The following is an 18,191-nucleotide window of genomic DNA, read 5'->3' on the forward strand; positions in this document are numbered from 1 at the left end:
GAGAGACAAAAGAAAAAATAAAGTAATGCCAAATTGTGGCACGGGGTGTGGAGAAAAGAAGTAGGGGGTCTTAGAAAGAGCCTGTTGGGAAGGGGATGTTAGGCGAGTTTCAGAGGCAAGGAGTTAGAACTGTTTGAGGATTATTATCAAAGTGTCACACAGAGGTGCCTTTTAAGCCTTTGAGTGTTCACAAAGTGAGTTACTGCTAATATCTGTGTTCTTAGGAGCAAGGCATTGGGCTGGAATATGATCCCCTTGAGAACAGAGACTGAGCTCAGTCAACATTTCATACCACGAGTTGTCTGCCGCATCGGGTGTTGGCGAGGATGGCAGACGTGGGAGGGCCTCTTGGGACATGAAGCCCTCAACAGGTTCCAGCTTTCATCCAGTTTAACTGGAAAGGGAAAAATACAGTGGTGCAAATAAAAGACATGGTGTTTCCAGGGATGAACAAAGGACACGTGTTGGAACACGGTTGGCATTCTGGACACGTGAAGACCAAATGACTGGAAAAGACCATGTAGCGCTTGGGTGTGAAGCACGTTTGAACTTGAAGTAGGTGGAGACGAACAGGGAAGGGCGTTCCGGGCAGGAGGCAAGGGACAAGCAAAAGTTCTGAGATGGGACCTGGTGGCCAAGACTAAGGATGCTCCTGGAAAGACAGGAAAATGTGCTGTTCCACTCTGTCCTCTGCAACGCAGGCAGCAGCTCTGATCTTCTGAGTCCTGAAAAGTCACTGAATAAACAGACTCAGAGAGAAAGGAGGGCTAAGTACAGACTGAGCATTGCTAATAAAAATTTACCATCTGAATTGAGATATTCTGTAATTACACAAGGATTCCAGAGTTTGAAAGTTGAGGGTGAGAAAATGAGGCACAAAACTCAAATTAGTATTTCTTATAGTCATTAAATGTTGAAGTGATATTTTGGATACATTGGGTTGAATAGGTTGTATTAACATTAATTTCACTAGTTTCTTTTTAGTTTTTACAAAAATGTAACTACTGGAAAATTTTATTTTTAATTTTTTCTTTTAAGTAGGCTTTACATCCAGCACAGATCCCCGTGCAGGGCTTGAACTCATTACCCTGAGATCAAGACCTGAGCTGAGATCAAGAGTCAGATGCTTAATTGACAGAGCCACTCAGGTACCCCACTACTAGAAAAATTTAAATTGCAAACAATGGCTGCCCTACTTAGGGCCTCGCCCACATCTCCTCTCAGTGAGGGTCTTCATATGGGCCCAAAGGTCAAGGCTTCCACAAACCCCCATGACTTGTTACAAGTAGATGTAAGCTGTTGGAATTACAGTTTCAGTGTGACAGGAACAGCTCAAGCCCTCTCAGAAGAGAGAAAGTGGTTCCTTGGTCAGATGTGTCCATATTTCTCTTTACTGAGAGCCTTTCTTCAGTATCACGTTGCTCTGGTGAAGTCGAAACTCTTGTCCTAATTTTGTACATTACATACATGTGGGAAGTGAGATCTGGGCCTCTAGTCATACCGGGCAGCCAGGATTCGAACCTGATCATGAGCAAATCCTCATCCCTTAGGCAGTCATTGAACCCTTGATAATAGTGCTAAAGATACCTTGCTCACTAGCATAGCAGCCCCTCCCTATTTCCCAGATGGGAAACTGAGACAGAGAGAGACAGAGACTAGTCCAGGGTCCTGATGCCCACTGTCGTCATCTGCCGCAGTTCCCTTGTAAATGGAATTCATGGAAAGGAGCATAGTCTACACCCCTGGGGGCCCAGGGGAAGTGCACCACTCTTCTCCCAGCCCACTAGTGTGGAACAATAAAGCCAAGATTTATGGCGCATTGATGTCAATTGGGACAGTGCTATTAAGGTGATGATGGCCCGGTTAGGAGTGAGCTTCTCATTCCTGAACTTCCTGGAGGTGGGGGCTGCATACTTGGCTTTTTCCTCCTCCCAGGGAGACTGGCAGCTGCTGCTGGCAGTGAACGAGGGCTAAGTGGGGATAGCGCTGGCTCTCGGTGACACACAGAGAGAGGTACTGGCCACTGGTGATCTTGCCCAGGATTCAGGGCTGTGAGCCAATCAGGAAGAGATAAGACTTGCCCTGGTGACAAGACCTCCCACGTGCTGTTTATATACATATCTCCCTGCCATCTGGGCCCTGTCCCATGCTTGGCCTCCATCCTGGGAAGCCAAGCTGTGTCACACACTTCACATTGATGCATTCCAGGCCCGAATGTTTAGGCAGAAATGTGAGGTGGAGGAAAGGCTCAGCCCTGTTGCAGGATCTGAGAAGTCAGAGAGCCCCAGCAAGCAACAGGCCAGAGCTCCTCCAAGCCCACAGATGTCTGGGAAACTAATCCTGGGGGGCTTACTAGAGGCTGTACCTCAGGGGCTTGAGGGGTGGGACTAGGCTCCCCAGCTGGCCCATCCCCCACCTAGGGGATGCGAAGGACTTTAGTGTGAAGGCAGTTAGGAAGCAGCATGGGCTGTTCTCCCTCATGTCCCCTGTGGCCACAGCTCTCTGTTGATTGACAGTCTTTCACATCCCTAAAAATTACATTTTTTATCTGAAAAGAAACACCCTGAAATGTTACCAACAGTAAAGTCTTTGGGTGCTGAGTCTATGGATGATTTTTCTATCTCTAATTTTCTTTTCTTTACTCTGAACATTGTCTCCACTGAGCCTATATTACTTTATAACAATAATATTTGAACAAAGTTTTTGGTTGTTTTTTTTTTTTTTCCTTCTGCCCAGAAGACAAGATATGACTTCCATGGAGCAAATTATCTCCTTGAGCAAAGATGACCGTTTCTGAATCTGCCACAGACCCATATCCCTAAGTACTTCATTCTACTTTTTGCTCTCGGTTTCTTCTCCCTCAGGGGGGAAAATGCTGTTCTCTTGAAACTGGGGGCTTTACATACTTTATTTCATTTAATAATAAAAACTAAAGCAAGAAATAAGTAGGTAATAAAAGGGAAGAAGAGAACCCTGTGATTCTGGGTCTTTGGACCCAACATCAATAAAGAGATACTTGGCCAGTGTTTGTTCTGCCGCCATATTGCTCTCATCTCCCACCCGTTCTGTCACTGCTGTTCCTCCACCGCACCACAACCCCCAGCCTCCACTGGACATTTCCTGTGACGACTGTCTGTCCTCCCCTCTTACAGCTTGTATTAGTCCAAATCCTCATTTAGGTGGCACTCAAGCTGGGAATTTGAATCTCTGAACTCATCTTTTTTCTTTCTCCACTTTGTCCAGCGACATTAGGAGCAACCAGCCGATCTCATTGTGTTGATTATTTTGCGAGAAACTTTTGAAAGTATCATATACACAGCCATCCAGCCTGTGCTTCTTATAAGTGGTTCATTAGGAATACGCATGGCTGATAATGTTGTGTTTCTCTGCTGCCAGATCAGGCTGTGGACTACCAGTGCTCTCTTTACTACTGGAAATAGTCATTCTTGTCCTTAAATCTAATCAGATGGACTGTCAATTCCAGAAATCCCACAAAAAAAACCCAGAAAACTCATCTTTGGGGTTCCCGGATGGCTCACTTGGTTAAGTGTCTGACTCTTGGTTTTGACTCAGGTCATCATCTTGTGGTTCATAAGATGGAGACCCTGCATGGGGCTCTGTGCTGACAGCACAGAGCCTGCTTGGGATTCTCTCTTTCTGTCTCAAAATAAGTAAATAAACTTAAAAAAAAGAAAACTCATCCTTAAATTTCTATTCCTCTAGAACCACTCTTAGTACCAAAATCTGTCTTAGTCAGTGTTCTCCAGAAAAACAAAACCAGTAGGCTCTGTCTACCTGTCTCTGTCTATTTATCAAGAGATTTTTTTAAGTTTATTTTTATTTGTTTTGGGAGACAGCGAGCACGTGTGGGAGAGGCAGAGAGAGAGAGAGAGAGAGAGAGAGAGGGAGAGAGAGAGAGTCCCAAGCAAGGTCTGCGCTGTCAGAGCAGAGCCTGATGTGGGGCTCGAACTCATGAACTCTGAGATCATGACCTGAGCCGAAATCAAGAGTCAGACGCTTAACCGACTGAGCCACCCAGGCGCCCCCTCAAGAGATTTATTATGAGGAATTGATTCCTGTGATTATGGAATCTGAGGAGTCCCAAGATCTCATTGGGCAAGTTGGAGACCCAGGAGGCTGGTGGTTAGTTCCAGTCTAAGTCCAAAGGCCTGACAACCGGGTGAGCTGACGGTGTAAGTCCCAGGCCAAGAGCAGGAGAAGACCGATGTCCCAGCTCAAGTATCACACAGGCAGAGTTTCCTTCCACTCAGCCTTTTTGTTCTATTCAGGTCTTCAATGATTGGATGAGACCTACCCACATTAGATACAACAGTCTGCTTTACTCAGTCTACTGATTTCCCTCACTTTTTTATGAAGTTATCTATCCACTAAAAAACGTCTTTGTTCTACATATTTGGTAATGAGAGGGTTTCTCAGGATATCTGTTTGCCAAGTTGTCTGGAGCAGAAGTCACCCATGTATATCTAGCGTGTGTCACTGTGGGTGTGGGTGTACACATTCATATGTGACATTTATAAATTTTATTAAATTAGTAAATTTCACATAATGAAAATGTATCTTTGCACAAAAATTATTATATTCAGGATAGAGTTTATCTCTGGAAGGCAGAAAAGGAAATGGGATTAGAGAGGGATGCACAGAGGCTTCAAGTTTATCTGCAATATTTTAGTTCTTAGAAAAATGCTAAGATTTTATCAAGCTTGTGGTTGTGAAACAGGTGTCTCTCATATTATCTCAATATTTTATGGTGTGTTGAAAATAACTTTATAAGTGGGAAAAGGAAGGAAGGGTGGAAGTAAGGAAGGAACTAAGAACGGGATAAGAACAGCGGCTGCCAGGCAACTCCTAGAATGATGGCCAAAATCGAGACCACAGAGCCAGTTGGGAGGATGCCCTGCCACAACTGGGTGACTGGACCCTTTGGTTCTCCCTCTGCTGCCACTCTCCCTGGAGGCTCAGTGTTGGCCCCAATACTATGGCCGCCCCCTGCCAGAATAGAATCTCTGCAGTTCTGAATCTTTGAGTTACCACATCCCGAGTCTGTTCAGGCACAACCTAGCTTCCATATATCACTCTAGATGCAAGGGGATGGTGGTGGTAAAAAAAAAAAAAAAGTATCTTGCATTTTTGCCCTTTATATTGAGAGGCTGTCCCTGACTCATAAAGTGGAGAGCTTCTCAAGCACAGTGAGGAGACAGAAGTTCAAATAACAGACAAAAATCAAGAGCCTGGTGCCAAACACACCTAAGAAGATTGAGCTTCTTTTGCAAGATCCTGGGCCTGACCCTGGCCTGGGTCCTGTACCTGTAATACTTCCCTCCATCCCAGCCTCACCCCCAGGTGAATTTCCTTACGCCAGTCTTTGTGGACCACAAAGAATTGGACTTGCTCCATGTCCCAAGGGAAGGCAGAGGCAAAGCAAAGACCAAAATTCAGGTCTCCTTGACTCTAAGTTCTTGTTTCTGACATTTTCAGGCAAAATTAAGGGAGACATTTTCCTTATGAGCTTCTACCTCCTCCCTGTTGTTTTATCACAATCAACAGATCATGGCTCCTTCTAGTGTGTGCTTTATCCTTGCCGTGAGGGAAAGGTCAACGGAAAGGTGATCTTTTTCTTTGTTGTGCTACAGCAAAATAATTTGATAGAGAATTTGATTTTGATAAAGTGGTAACAGACAACCCCAGATATTGCATTGGATAGAGACCTGTGGAGGGGCAGACATTTTCCCGGAGCCAGCTACGATGGGGGTTTCCAGGAGCTGTGCCAGTGAAGGGAAATGTCTTATTTGAGACTTCAGGGGCTCTTCAGATTCATTAGGGGCAAAAATCTGCCTCAACAGTCTACAAATAAGAAAGACTAGGGGCGCCTGGGTGGCGCAGTCGGTTAAGCGTCCGACTTCAGCCAGGTCACGATCTCGCGGTCCACGAGTTCGAGCCCCGCGTCGGGCTCTGGGCTGATGGCTCAGAGCCTGGAGCCTGTTTCCGATTCTGTGTCTCCCTCTCTCTCTGCCCGTCCCCCGTTCATGCTCTGTCTCTCTCTGTCCCAAAAATAAATAAACGTTGAAAAAAAAATAAAAAAAAAAAAACAACAACAAAAAAAGAAAGACTAAAGATCTTCGGTATAAATATGAAACAGGGTGGGGCCAGGGTGCAGATGTGCCTAAACAGGACGTGTTTGGGTGCCTTAGATGTGGATTGTATGCTGAACACTGAGCCTTCTTCAAACCATCTGGCTGGCCGTGTGTGCAAAATCCAGAAATTGGTCACATTTTCTCGAAATTAAAATTCAATAAGAGGCATCTTTCATTTCAATCTCCTGCCTTTGTGTAGCAAACACAATACTCTGGTGACAAATGCAGGTGAATTGAATTTTGTTTTCCCCATAATAGTTGCATCTAGCAGCAGACTAATGTATTAGTTATCAGAGATGAAAATAAGCATAATGCCTGATTCTGAACTTGAAATTGCATAACTGCAGCAAAATGGCTTTCGATTGAAGAGCACATTTGTTTTCCTTTCCTTTTTTTCTTCTTCTTTTTGTTAAATCTCCATTTATCTGTTATGGTCATGGTTTATTAGAGGGTTGCTTTGGAGCTTTTTTTTTTTTTAATTTTTTTTTCAACGTTTTTATTTATTTATTTTTTTGGGACAGAGAGAGACAGAGCATGAACGGGGGAGGGGCAGAGAGAGAGGGAGACACAGAATCGGAAACAGGCTCCAGGCTCTGAGCCATCAGCCCAGAGCCCGACGCGGGGCTCGAACTCACGGACCGCGAGATCGTGACCTGGCTGAAGTCGGACGCTTAACCGACTGCGCCACCCAGGCGCCCCGCTTTGGAGCTTTAATGTGAGAGGGCCCTCATTTAATGCCAAACAGCTCTCACTCTGAGCTCCTGCTCACCTACCCAAAGCCATTAGCATTTGCCCCTCCAAGCCTGGACTCTAGGACATACCTTCTTCCCTTTCATTTTGTAATGCACGTTTTCAGAGCCTATGTGAATACGTAGGAGCGTGGGGGCTTTTGTTCAGTGAATGGGGGCACAGTAATGAAAATAGGTATCATTTGAGCACTTTCTGTGTGCCTGGAGCTTTATGTACATTGCATCTAATCCTCATATCATCTGAGGAAGGGAGAGATTATCCCCACTTAACTGGTTATGGAACAACATCTTTTTAAAAAAATTGTTTATTTATATTGAGAGAGAGAGGAGAGAGCAAGCGAGCAGGGGAGGGGCAGAAAGAGAGGGAGAGAGAATCCCAGGCAGGCTCCATGCTCAGCACAGAGCCTGACTTGGGGCTCAGTCTCACGAATCTTGAGATCATGACCTGAGCCAAACACAAGAGTTGGATGCTTAACTGACTGCACCACCTAGGGGCCCCTGGAGTAACATCTTAAAGAGGAAGGTGGATTGGCTGGAAGGGTGAGAGCAAGAGAAAGAGAAACATTAAACCCTGGGATTGGACCTGGGTATAAGGTGGGTGATGTTACTCTGTAGCGTGTGGTCAAGGGTTTTGCTTCGGGGTAAGGATCACAAGGTTGGTATAGGAATTATTTAATTTGAGACAACTATTTGAATTTCAAGTGGAGAGGCACCTGAGTGGCTCAGTCGGTTAACCGTTGGACTCTTGGTTTCGGCTCAGATCACTATTTCACGGTTTGTGGGAACCAGCCCCATGTCCGGCTCTGTGCTGACAGTGCAGAGCCTGCTTGGGATTTCACCCCCCCCTCTTTCAGAATAAATAAATACACTTTGAAAGTCATGTGGAAACGTCAGTTACAGAGTTGGTGAATTGAAGGGTAGAACAGTTCGGGGAAAGAGAGCGATGAACATTTGGGCTAGCCTCGGAATCAGCATCCTTCAGTAACTCACTCATCGTCAACTGGCTGGCATGAGGCTGAGTCCAGATTATCACCACTGCTGAGCCTGGGGCAGGGGTGACATTCAGAGCAAGTCACCCATGCTGGGGCCTTTAAGCTAGATGTAACTGTGGGTTTTATAACTGAATTATAAATTCATTTATAATTTATAAAGGCTACATCCATCAAAGCAATGTACACTCTTCTATGCCTCATTTTGTCCCCAGCTGAAGACAGTAGAAGATTTCGAATGGGAACTTACCCCGTGTGAGTAGGTCTCTGTTCCTTGCCTTAAATCAGAATTATCATAAGAATCACCATCACCATGCATGCCCCCAGAACTCTCCGATTCTTCTCAGGGTTCCCACACGCCTTCCCACTCTTCTGCCTACAGGATGCGACTCTGAAATGTGGTGCTCAGAATGCTGTTTAATTCCCTCTTCTTTGACTTCTGTCCAGACCAGCTCAATTTGGAAAACATTTATATAACTGTACCTGTGTCCAGCCTGATAGAGAGAAATGGGAGTGTACGCTTTCTTTCCTAAAACCAAGATCAAGACACATGATCTGCCCAAGAACCTAATTTCGGGGTGAGATGTTAATTATATGATAAGTGAAAGAAGGCTACGTTAAATCACTTGCAGCTAGATATTAGAGAAACTACCTTTAAGGAAATCACCTGTGTCATCAGCCTGGCAATAAATGTGGATTTTGGTCCCACCTGTGGTTTCTAGTTACGCTTGGTGTCTGTTGTGGCCCATGAGCAGTCATGGGACTTACATTTAGAAGACAGACGAGGTGTCCCACTATAAGACACGGTAGGAGAACAGAGTTAGGAGCGAAACGAAGCTGAAGCCTGAATGTGTAGCACTCAAAGAAGACCCGTTTATTAAAAATCTTGTATGCAAAAGGCTCTGTTCAGGAAGCAGGAATGATAAGGTTGGCTTATTGTCCACTAGCCATTCACAGGCTAATAGTGAACTGATAACCAGTTAATCAGCAATTAAAATTTTTTTTAATGTTTATTTTTGATAGAGACAGAGAGCGAACAGGGGAGGAACAGAGAGAGAGGGAGACAAAGAATCTGAAGCAGGCTCCAGGCTCTGATCCGTCAGCTCAGAGCCGGATGCAGGGCTTGAACTCATGAACCATGAGATCATGACCCAAGCCAAAGTCAGACACTTCACCGACTGAGCCAACCCAGGCATCCCATCATCAGCAATTTTAATATAATATAGTAATTTTAGGGAGGGGTGGAGGCTGGACGACCTCACCATTTGACTGGGAGGATCGGACCAGACTTCCTGGAAGGGGTGTCATTTGAGCCAAGCCTAGGGTGCTGGAATTTGGATGTGAGCAGAAGGTGGGTATGGAAGGAAAGGCTCACAGGCAGAGGGAAGGGTGCTAAACAGGCTTGAGACATGAGAACCCAGGGCCAGGTCATGGGAAGAGTGAGGAACATATTTTGACCACATGGGACAGAGGTTCTGTGACCAAGACTGAAAAGGAAGTAGGGAATCAGGTCAAGGGAACTTGTGAGAATTTGGCAGAGATGGAGGCTGGAATTTTTTCTTTAGGCGATGGAAAACCATAGAGGCTCCTTGAGGAGGGAGAGAAGTGGTGTGGTAAGAGCCGCACTCCAGGCTGCTAGAGTAGAATGGACCACAGACCGAGGCATGTTAGGCCACCGTCCAGCCCAGAGGACATTTGTCTGCATAAAGGTAACAGGGTATCACAAGCACAGGGGTGCATATAAACATGTAAAAAACTCAGGGATTTACACTTAGTAGTAAAAATACTGGTCCTTCCAACACCTTCTCTGGAATTCTTGCCCTGTCTTCAAACCAAATAACCTGTCGGATTGTCAAAAGAATCCAATCATGTCATCGTTGGGTCCAGTTTCTTCGGTGGCTATTGCCTTTAGAACAAAAGCCAAGTTTTAGTGTGGAATGGTGGGTTCCTACCAATTTGGCCTCACGTCCCATAACTCAGGGCTCCCACCAAGCCATGCTGGCTGTTCTACATCAGCTTATGTCCCCACCACACCATCTCTCCTTACTCTGTCAGGGCCTTTTTGTTCTCAATTCTCTCCATGTCCAACCCAGAGCTCCTCATTCTGCTGCTCAGCTGGCTCTTCGTTGCATTTGCTCAGCAGCCCCACGGCTCTGGAGGCAGGAAGCTTATGTGTCGTCTTGAACTGCCAGAGGTCAGCACAATGACCATGTGAGCAAATGGTAGCCTTACCTTCAGTGTTCCCAACAGGAGCCACACCTTCCCCCAGGCCATCAAAAGAGTCCCTCAGACCTCTGGCTTCTCTCAGCACCACTGTGCCACGAGGCAGGGATTAGGGGAGACTCTGGGGCTTTTCAGTTGCATCTCTAGGAACGAGGGGTCTAAAGGAAACTTACTTTGAAGGATTGAGATAATAGATGATTCTTGGCCAGTTCTAGTTGAGAAGGTGACTCTTGGCCTCTGTTTGCCAGATCTTCCAGGGAAGAGTTTCATGAGCATAAAGATTCTGGGTGTTTGGCTCATATGACTATGCAGGTAGAGGAAGCCTGCCAAGAGAGGTGAGTGCATCCAATGAAATACTAATCCGGCTCCAACATCAGTTCTAGATCCTTCACTAAAAAGTCTTGGCAAAGAGAGACAGAACACCCCAGATAGCTGTCTTCTTAGAAACATAGGCTCACACCAGTCCTTGGTTCACTTGCATCTTCATGCCATTTGTATCATACACCTGCTAGGTGCCAGCCATTTCCTAGGTTCTGTCCCTTCATAACCTCTTTGCAACCACATAATGCACCAGCGAGTCCTGAATCTATCCCAGACACAAGGTCCTCCCTGAGGACTTTAAATTTCAGTCCATTTCTACCTTGTGGAGAACAGGGATGTCCACTGAGTGCTGTGATGCCCAGGAAGGGAATGGAGGTTCGGATTGCAGACAGGCAAGAATGAAGAGTCACGTGCCCATTATACCTACAAGGATGGGGCTCTTCTACAAGATCCTTCTATGGCCAGATCACATCCTGGTCTGGGTCCTTTCCATATATATATATATATATGGAAATATATATGGAAATATATATGGAAATATATATGGAAATATATATGGAAATATATATGGAAATATATATGGAAATATATATATATATATATATATATATATATATATATATATATATATATATCCTTCTTCTGCCCCAATCCCCACTACCACCTTGCAATCATTTTAAAAGAGCAAAGTCTTTATGCCCATTTACAGAGCAAGAGGAGTAGAAAATTAGCTCAACTTGCCCCAAATTCCATTGTTAGTAGGTACCAGAGCTGGCATTTGGCCTGAATCTTCCTGGTCAGAGTTCAAGTCCAGCCACCATGATAAGAGAGTTGCCTTTAGCAGCTGGGGGACCTGAGTTTCCTTTCTCATCCTGTTCTCACAAATTATATGGCCTTGCATGAGGTCCTCAACCTCTCCCAGCCTCAGTCCTCAAATTCCAAAGGCAAATGGATCCAAGAACGCTGCTCACACTATTGTGGGCATTTGGGTGAGGACTAAGGCATAGCCCGTGCACAGCACGTAGTAAGACCTCAAGGAAGCTTACCCACTGTTATTACTGTTTTCATTTTAAGAAGACTGTTCAAACCCTCACCCCTGGGCCTTGCTTAGATTCTGGGATATAGGAGGAGCAGGAACATCTTGTTCTTGTCCTAAGGAGATGCTGTGATAGCAGTTTTCTTTGATCCCTGATGAGCAGAGGTGCCAGCAACACTGGCAGCCCAGTCATCTGCTGGCGACCCTCAGGCTTCCCAGATGCCTCAGGGCAGGCAGGCAGCCGTGAAGGCCTGGTCTGTGGTCTCCTAGGCTTGTGCTTCCTGAAAGGTCCCTAGCATGGAAGGGCTCACAGGTACTTCTGCCTAACTTCCCATTGGACATTGAGTTGGAGGAAAGTTTCCACCAGAGTTTGGGGCACAGTCTCTAATGAGCATCTCTGGACTTTCTTTGTCTTCAGTGGCTAACAAATGCCATTCTGTGTACACAAATTATCCTGCTTCACCAACATTTAATACTTGGAAGAATGAATTATTTTCTTTCTCTTGCTAAGTATGGACTGGGAAAGCCCATATTAGATTTGATCAAAAAGACAGGATGCCGCCACAGGATCTGGTACCATGTGGATGGACAAGTTTTGTCATCAGAGCCCTCTGCTTTGAGGCAGGTGACTTGACATTGCCCCAGAACCTGCCTCAGAGCCTTCCCCAGGAAGGGGGTGGGGGTGACCTAATCCATGCAGATGTCAGCAACATGGAGCCTTATAGGTTTGGAGTCGGAAAGAGACGGATTCTTTCTGAGTTCATTGTCTTAATTGATGTGTGACTTTGGCAAATTACTACATACTTGCTTGTCCCCTTCTCCTCATCTGTAAGTCGGGATAATGATGCCTCTGTCATAGGGCAGTCACACGTGCATAAGCACTAGGTAAAGGGTGGCTGGACTGTAATTGTTACCTCCAGAAAAATGTTCCACTTTTTTTTTTTATTGTGATAAGGTATACATACCGTAAAATTTACCATTTTAACCGTTTTTAAATGGCATTTTAAGGTTCAGCGGCATTAAGTGTTCTGCATTTTTGTGCAACCACTACCACCAGGACGTTTTCATCTTCCCGGACTGTAACTCTGTACCCATTAAACGTGAACTCCCCTCTCAGCCCCTGATAATCACTGTTCTACTTTCTGTCCTATATATTTGACTTTTCTAGGTACCTTTTATAAGTGGAATCATACAATCTTTTGTCTTTTTCTGTCTGGGTTATTTCACTTAGGTTAATGTCTTCAAGGTTCATTCGTGTTGAAGCATATGTCAGAATGTCATTCCTTCTTTTTTTTATAGAAAAAATTTTTAATGTTTATTTATTTTGAGAGAGAGAGAGAGAGAGAGATCATAAGTAAGGGAGGGACAGAGAGAGAGGGAGACACAGAATCCGAAGCAGGCTCCAGGCTCTGAGCTGTCAGCACAGAGCCCGATGTGGGACTCGAACTCAAAAACCGTGAAATCGTGACCTGAACCAAAGTCAGAAGTTTAACCAACTGAGCCACCCAGGTGCCCCTGAATGCTTTGTTCTTAAGGTTCAGTGATATTCCATTATCTGTGTAGGCTACATTTTGTTTATCTGTTCATCCATCAGTGGATGTTTGGGTTGTGTCTACCTTTTGGCTGTTGTGAATAATACTGCTATAACATGGGTGTACAAATAACTGTTTGAATCCCTCATTTCAATTATTTGGGATATATATCCAGACGTAGAACTTCTAGATCCAATGATAATTCTGTGTTTAATGTTTTGAGGAGCCACCATACTGTTTTCTATAATAGCTGCCTTATTTTATATCCCCACCAACAGTGCCCAAGGGTTCCAGTTTCTCCACATCCTCACCAACATTTATTGTTTTTTCTTTTTCTTTCTTTCTTTCTTTCTTTCTTTCTTTCTTTCTTTCTTTCTTTCTTTCTTTCAATGGCCATCCCAATGGATGTGAAGTAGTAACTCATTTTGGTTTTGATTTGCATTTCCCTAATGATTAGCATAGGTGAGCATCTTTTCAAGTGCTTACTGACCATCTGTATATCTTCTTTGAAGAAGTGTCTGTTCAAATTGCCTCATTCAGTCGCACAAAGGAAAATATGTTCACCCAACATAGCAGTCACAGATTTCTAGATATTAGTGTTTCCCTGATCCCAGCGTTGGTCCATTGATTCATTAAGCAAATTCTTCTTGAATGTTTGCTCTACTGCAGGCTGTGAGTGGAGTGTTGGGAACACTGATTGGAGGCTGATGTCGTGCCAGTCCTCAGGGAAACCTCAGGATGGTGGGGAAAGCAGGAGGGGAGTTCTGTGAGAAAGATGTATGTGGTTCCAATGGGCACAGAAGAGGAACCATCTGATTGCCTTTGAGTGGTCGGGGAATCACCCTGGGGGAGATGCTGAAGCTGGATCTTGAAGAATAAGGACAGTAAAAGAGAAGAAGGGGGAGTAGGCATTCCAGGCAGAGGAACAGCATGTACGAAAGGTTGGAGGCAAGGAAAACACATTTTACCATGAGAATCCATGCCTAGAGATGTCCAGCAACTTTCCCACATGAGTGAATGCCACTGTTTGGCCTGAACTCAGGACTCTTGAGCTTTGGATCAAAGCTAATACAGTGTAGATTTCTATGCCAGTGAATACTCATTAAGAGAGTCATGTTCCATGCCCACTTGTGCCTCCTCCAGCAGGCCTGGCTTAGATTTCCTGCTGTTGCTGAGAGGCCCCCAAGCATGGGCTCCCGGCCCAGCTGGGTTGGGGGTCTTCCCAGAGATACTAAGGTGAGGAGCTGTGTGCTTAGGTGTGCCCTATTACTGAAAGCCATTGCTCTGCACAGTGGCATCAAACTGTGAAATGGATTCATCACCAAGGTGTGGTTAGAGATGTGCTCATCTCAGAAACCTGACTCTGGGGAAAGAAAACCCAGACCAGATCCTGATTAGTGCTTCTGTCTATCTCTCCATCTCCAGCTCCTGGGATCCTACCACTCTGGGAAATTAAACAACAGAGTAGAGCTTCTGAGAGCAGGCACACATCTGATGGTAGAATTGAAATTTAGTGCCTAATCAGGCACTGGTCTGGGCACGGGATCAAGAGGAAATGGATGGCTGAAGGTGCCCTCGGATGGATGGCCTTGACATAATCCAGGGATGGATTCTGGAAAAACGTTGTGCAACCTAGACTTTGTGTGTCCGTGGAAGACTGTCTCCTGTACCACGCAGAGCTCCCTGCCCCAGGGATTTCCTCAGCTGAAGAAAGATCTCTCCCCAAGGCTTGCCCTCTTTCTAGGGTGGCCCACCTCCTGTGGCTGACTGCTGTGGGGATCTAAGGGCCTGGCCCTCTCACTGTCCCAACTCAGGACAGCTCTGAAGGATCCTCTTATCTTTGGCATTCCTCGTGGAGTTGGCTGAGTCTCCCGCTGAGACCCCTGGAAGGAGGGTGTGGGGATAGCATGCACCCCTCACTCCCTGATTGCCAGTTTCCTAGAAGCAGTGGGAGCTCTGGTCACTGACATCTAAAAGCACATTGCCATGACACTCTCGGTGCCCTTTTCGATGGCCTTGTCAATCTCCTTGTAATTCACTTGTTGGAAACCTCCTCTGCCTCTTCATATGGTCTTTCTCTCTTGTTTGAGTTTCGAAGAGTCTTATTTCCCCTCTCCCTCAACCTCTAACTTAAGATGATGCGTACAGCCACCCCCCCCCCCCCCCCCCCCCCCCCCCACTGCTAATCAGTGGCGCTCTTGTAAGCCAGGTTCCTGTCATGCATTTTTTGAACTTGATTCTTCTCTGCAAGTTTCCTCATCTTTGAAATGAATAACAGGAAAAAGTAAATGTTCCATTTGATCCAAACACATTTACTCTTTTATTAAAAAGTCAATTCATTTTCATCGATCACCCACTATATGCCAGGCACTTTACTATTTCACTTGTGGCTTTTAAAGGAATTGGAAGTGGTTTACACCTATCTTCTTATCTGACTGTGTTATTTGTTTGTGTCAACCCCACATGTACTTGCATACCATCCCCCCTTTCCACTAGGTCAGACCCTGGGATTTGCAGCTGGAGAAACTTGGCTCGAGTTCCAGTTGTGCCATTTGCTACGTGGGTAACTTTCGGAAACATGTGTCAAGTGTCTTTATTTTATTCTTCATATGTCACATGAGAAGCATAATAATTAGGTATTCCCTAGGAAATGGGGAAAATAATGAACTAAAGCTTGTGAAATTGCCTGACAAAATGCTAGACACCCACGATTTTTAGTCAATGGAATCCAGTTTTTTGTGACCTCAGACCCAGGACAACCAATGAGCCTGCTTCCAGGTGCTGTGACTCCTGAGGGTCTATATAGATCTTGAGATCACAGAGCTACATGGAAGGTGTCACCCCTGGCAGGGAGTTCGGGAAACAGCTATAGTTAGCAGCTCTTGCTGCATAGATCATCCCACCAACAGGGGCAAAAATCACTTGGCCTTTTCTCACTGGAGGTGATGAACACCATTCTCCTCCTTATCCGTGTGTATTAGCTTCCAGTTGCTGCTGTAACAACTTACCACAAACTCAGTGGCTTGAAGTAATGCAAGTTTGTTATCCAACGGTTCCGTAGGTTTGAGGTCTGACATGGATCTCACCGGGCTGACATCATGGTGTTGGCAGAGCAGTGTCCCCTCTGGAGGGTCCAGGGGAGAGTCTGTTTTCTCGCCTTTTCCAGCTTCTGGAGACAGCTGATACCCTTTCACCCACAGCTCCTTCCTCCATCTTACAGTCAGCAACTCTTGGCTGAGATCTCATGCTGCTGCCGTCTTTAAGGTTCTGTTTCCTGCTCCCTTGTGATTATATTGAGCCTGTCCAGGTAACCCAGGATAATCTCCTGACCTCAAAGATTCTAACTTAACCACATCTGCAAAGTCGTTTTAGATGTGTAGATTGACACGTTCATAGGTTTTGAGGATCAGGATGTGGACATCTTTGGGAGACCATTATTCAGCCTACAACAAGTGAGGACACAGGCTCAGAGAAGGCAGAGATTTGACCAGGACCACACAGCAGCTGGTGGAGGTGTCGGAACTTGACGCTCGGCTCTGATCTGGGGTGTGAGGTGGTGGAGGCAGGGGGAAGGAATCAAAGATGAAGATAATGCCAACCGGCTCTGCACACTCATTTCCAGGATAGAAGGTTCCAGAGTTTGCTTCATAAGTAGAGAAAAAGGAGGGAGCAGGAGAATATGAAATGATAAAGTCCAAGGAAAATAAACCCACATTACTTTCCGCTGTTCTGTTGATGGATAGCAGCTCGGCTTCCTTGGTTTTACATTTGTGGACATAATCATATCTGATAACTGCGACTGAGCCCCAGGATCCCACCAGGGCTCACCTGCAGGCCTAACAGCCTCCACGGAAGCGAGACACCCAACGATACAACTATGGAATGTCAAACCCGCTGGCTTTGCAGATCCATCTACCCCCAAGCCCACCTGATCTGCTGAGATGCAGTCAGCTGGTGGCCAGAGAGACAGTGGCTGCTGGAGTTTGAGTTCTGGCTTTCTGCTACACAGCTCTACCTTCTACGCCCCACATTTTCTCTTCTCCTCAACTTCAGAGAAGCCGTGAGCATTTATCCTTGCATCTCTCCTCGTCACAGGGTTGAAATGCCCACCCAGTTAGGTGTGATCCAACTCCCAGCTCTTCCTGTAGGACCTTGGCAGGATTCCTACTGTCCCCGGGCTGTCTCTCTTGGTTTCCTCTTTTATAAAATGGCATTGACAGTAGCTACCTTATACGGTTAACATGAAAATGAGTTCCAGGAGAATTAAATAAGGAAGCAGAGGGCTGGGCACAGGCCCAGCTGTCATGCACATCAGCCCCCTAGGGGCATCCAGGCAGCTAGGATTAGGTGCGCGAGGGGGGCAGACAGGAGGAAGCCGAGGCTCGTGCCACCTCCTGAGCACAGGTGTATGCACCTGCCAGGATGGCCACTGGTCACAGGAAGCTACATTACTCTATATTGCAATCTCTGTCCATCCTAAAATGCTCTGTGGGCCCCCAGGGCAGCAAAGCTGTTCAAGGGCCTCTTAGAAAAAAGTGGGGCCGGGGCACGATGGTGGTATGAACTTGACAGCCCCACGTGCTCTTTCCTCCTCTGCAGGTTCTTAGTGTGTTATCAGCATCTCGCCCTCTCTGAACACCCAGTGCCACAAAGAAGGTGTGACCGAGCCCTTTGCAAAGACTTCTGACCTCAGAGACCTTTTTTCCTACACCATGCTGGTATTCTGTGGCTTTCTTGGCACTTGTTGGGGACACTGAGCCAGGTGTGCACCTGTCACTGCATCCTCCTGGGCCATAGGCGCCTTTTTATGCAAAGGCTGAGGCAATTCATCTTAGAAAATATTGAACAACCCCAGACTATATCAAAACCCATTCTTCATGCCCCTAGAGTTTCCCCTTTCCATAAGCAGATAAATATAGCGTAGGTGGCATAAAAACAGAATGACTGATGTGTCCGGCTGATTGGCCAGCTCCCTCTCTGCTGGTGTTTTCCTGCCAGGTGTTGGTAAAGCTCCCATTTGTCTGGGCCATACTCATTGCCTTGGGCAGTTCCTGGGTGCTCTGAGCCTCCTTGTCCTGGCCTTTTCTGTGTCTAGATTCTGGGGTGTCTCCCCCGGGCTGCTTGCGGAGAGGGCACAGATGTTGGAGCTCTTCAATTCCAAGCTGACTTTGGGGATAAAATCTCCTTCG

The 18,191-nt window shown here is 45.9% G+C and overlaps 1 long non-coding RNA gene across 2 annotated transcripts in view; it reads left to right on the plus strand.

The window, feature by feature from the left end:
• LOC115503390 overlaps positions 1 to 18,191 on the plus strand; it is a 386,748-nt gene that overhangs the window by 56,321 nt on the left and 312,236 nt on the right. The gene's annotated exons all lie outside the window — the stretch shown is intronic.

The sequence above is a fragment of the Lynx canadensis genome, chromosome E2 (genome assembly GCF_007474595.2).
Source record: "Lynx canadensis isolate LIC74 chromosome E2, mLynCan4.pri.v2, whole genome shotgun sequence".
Lineage (NCBI taxonomy): Eukaryota > Metazoa > Chordata > Mammalia > Carnivora > Felidae > Lynx > Lynx canadensis.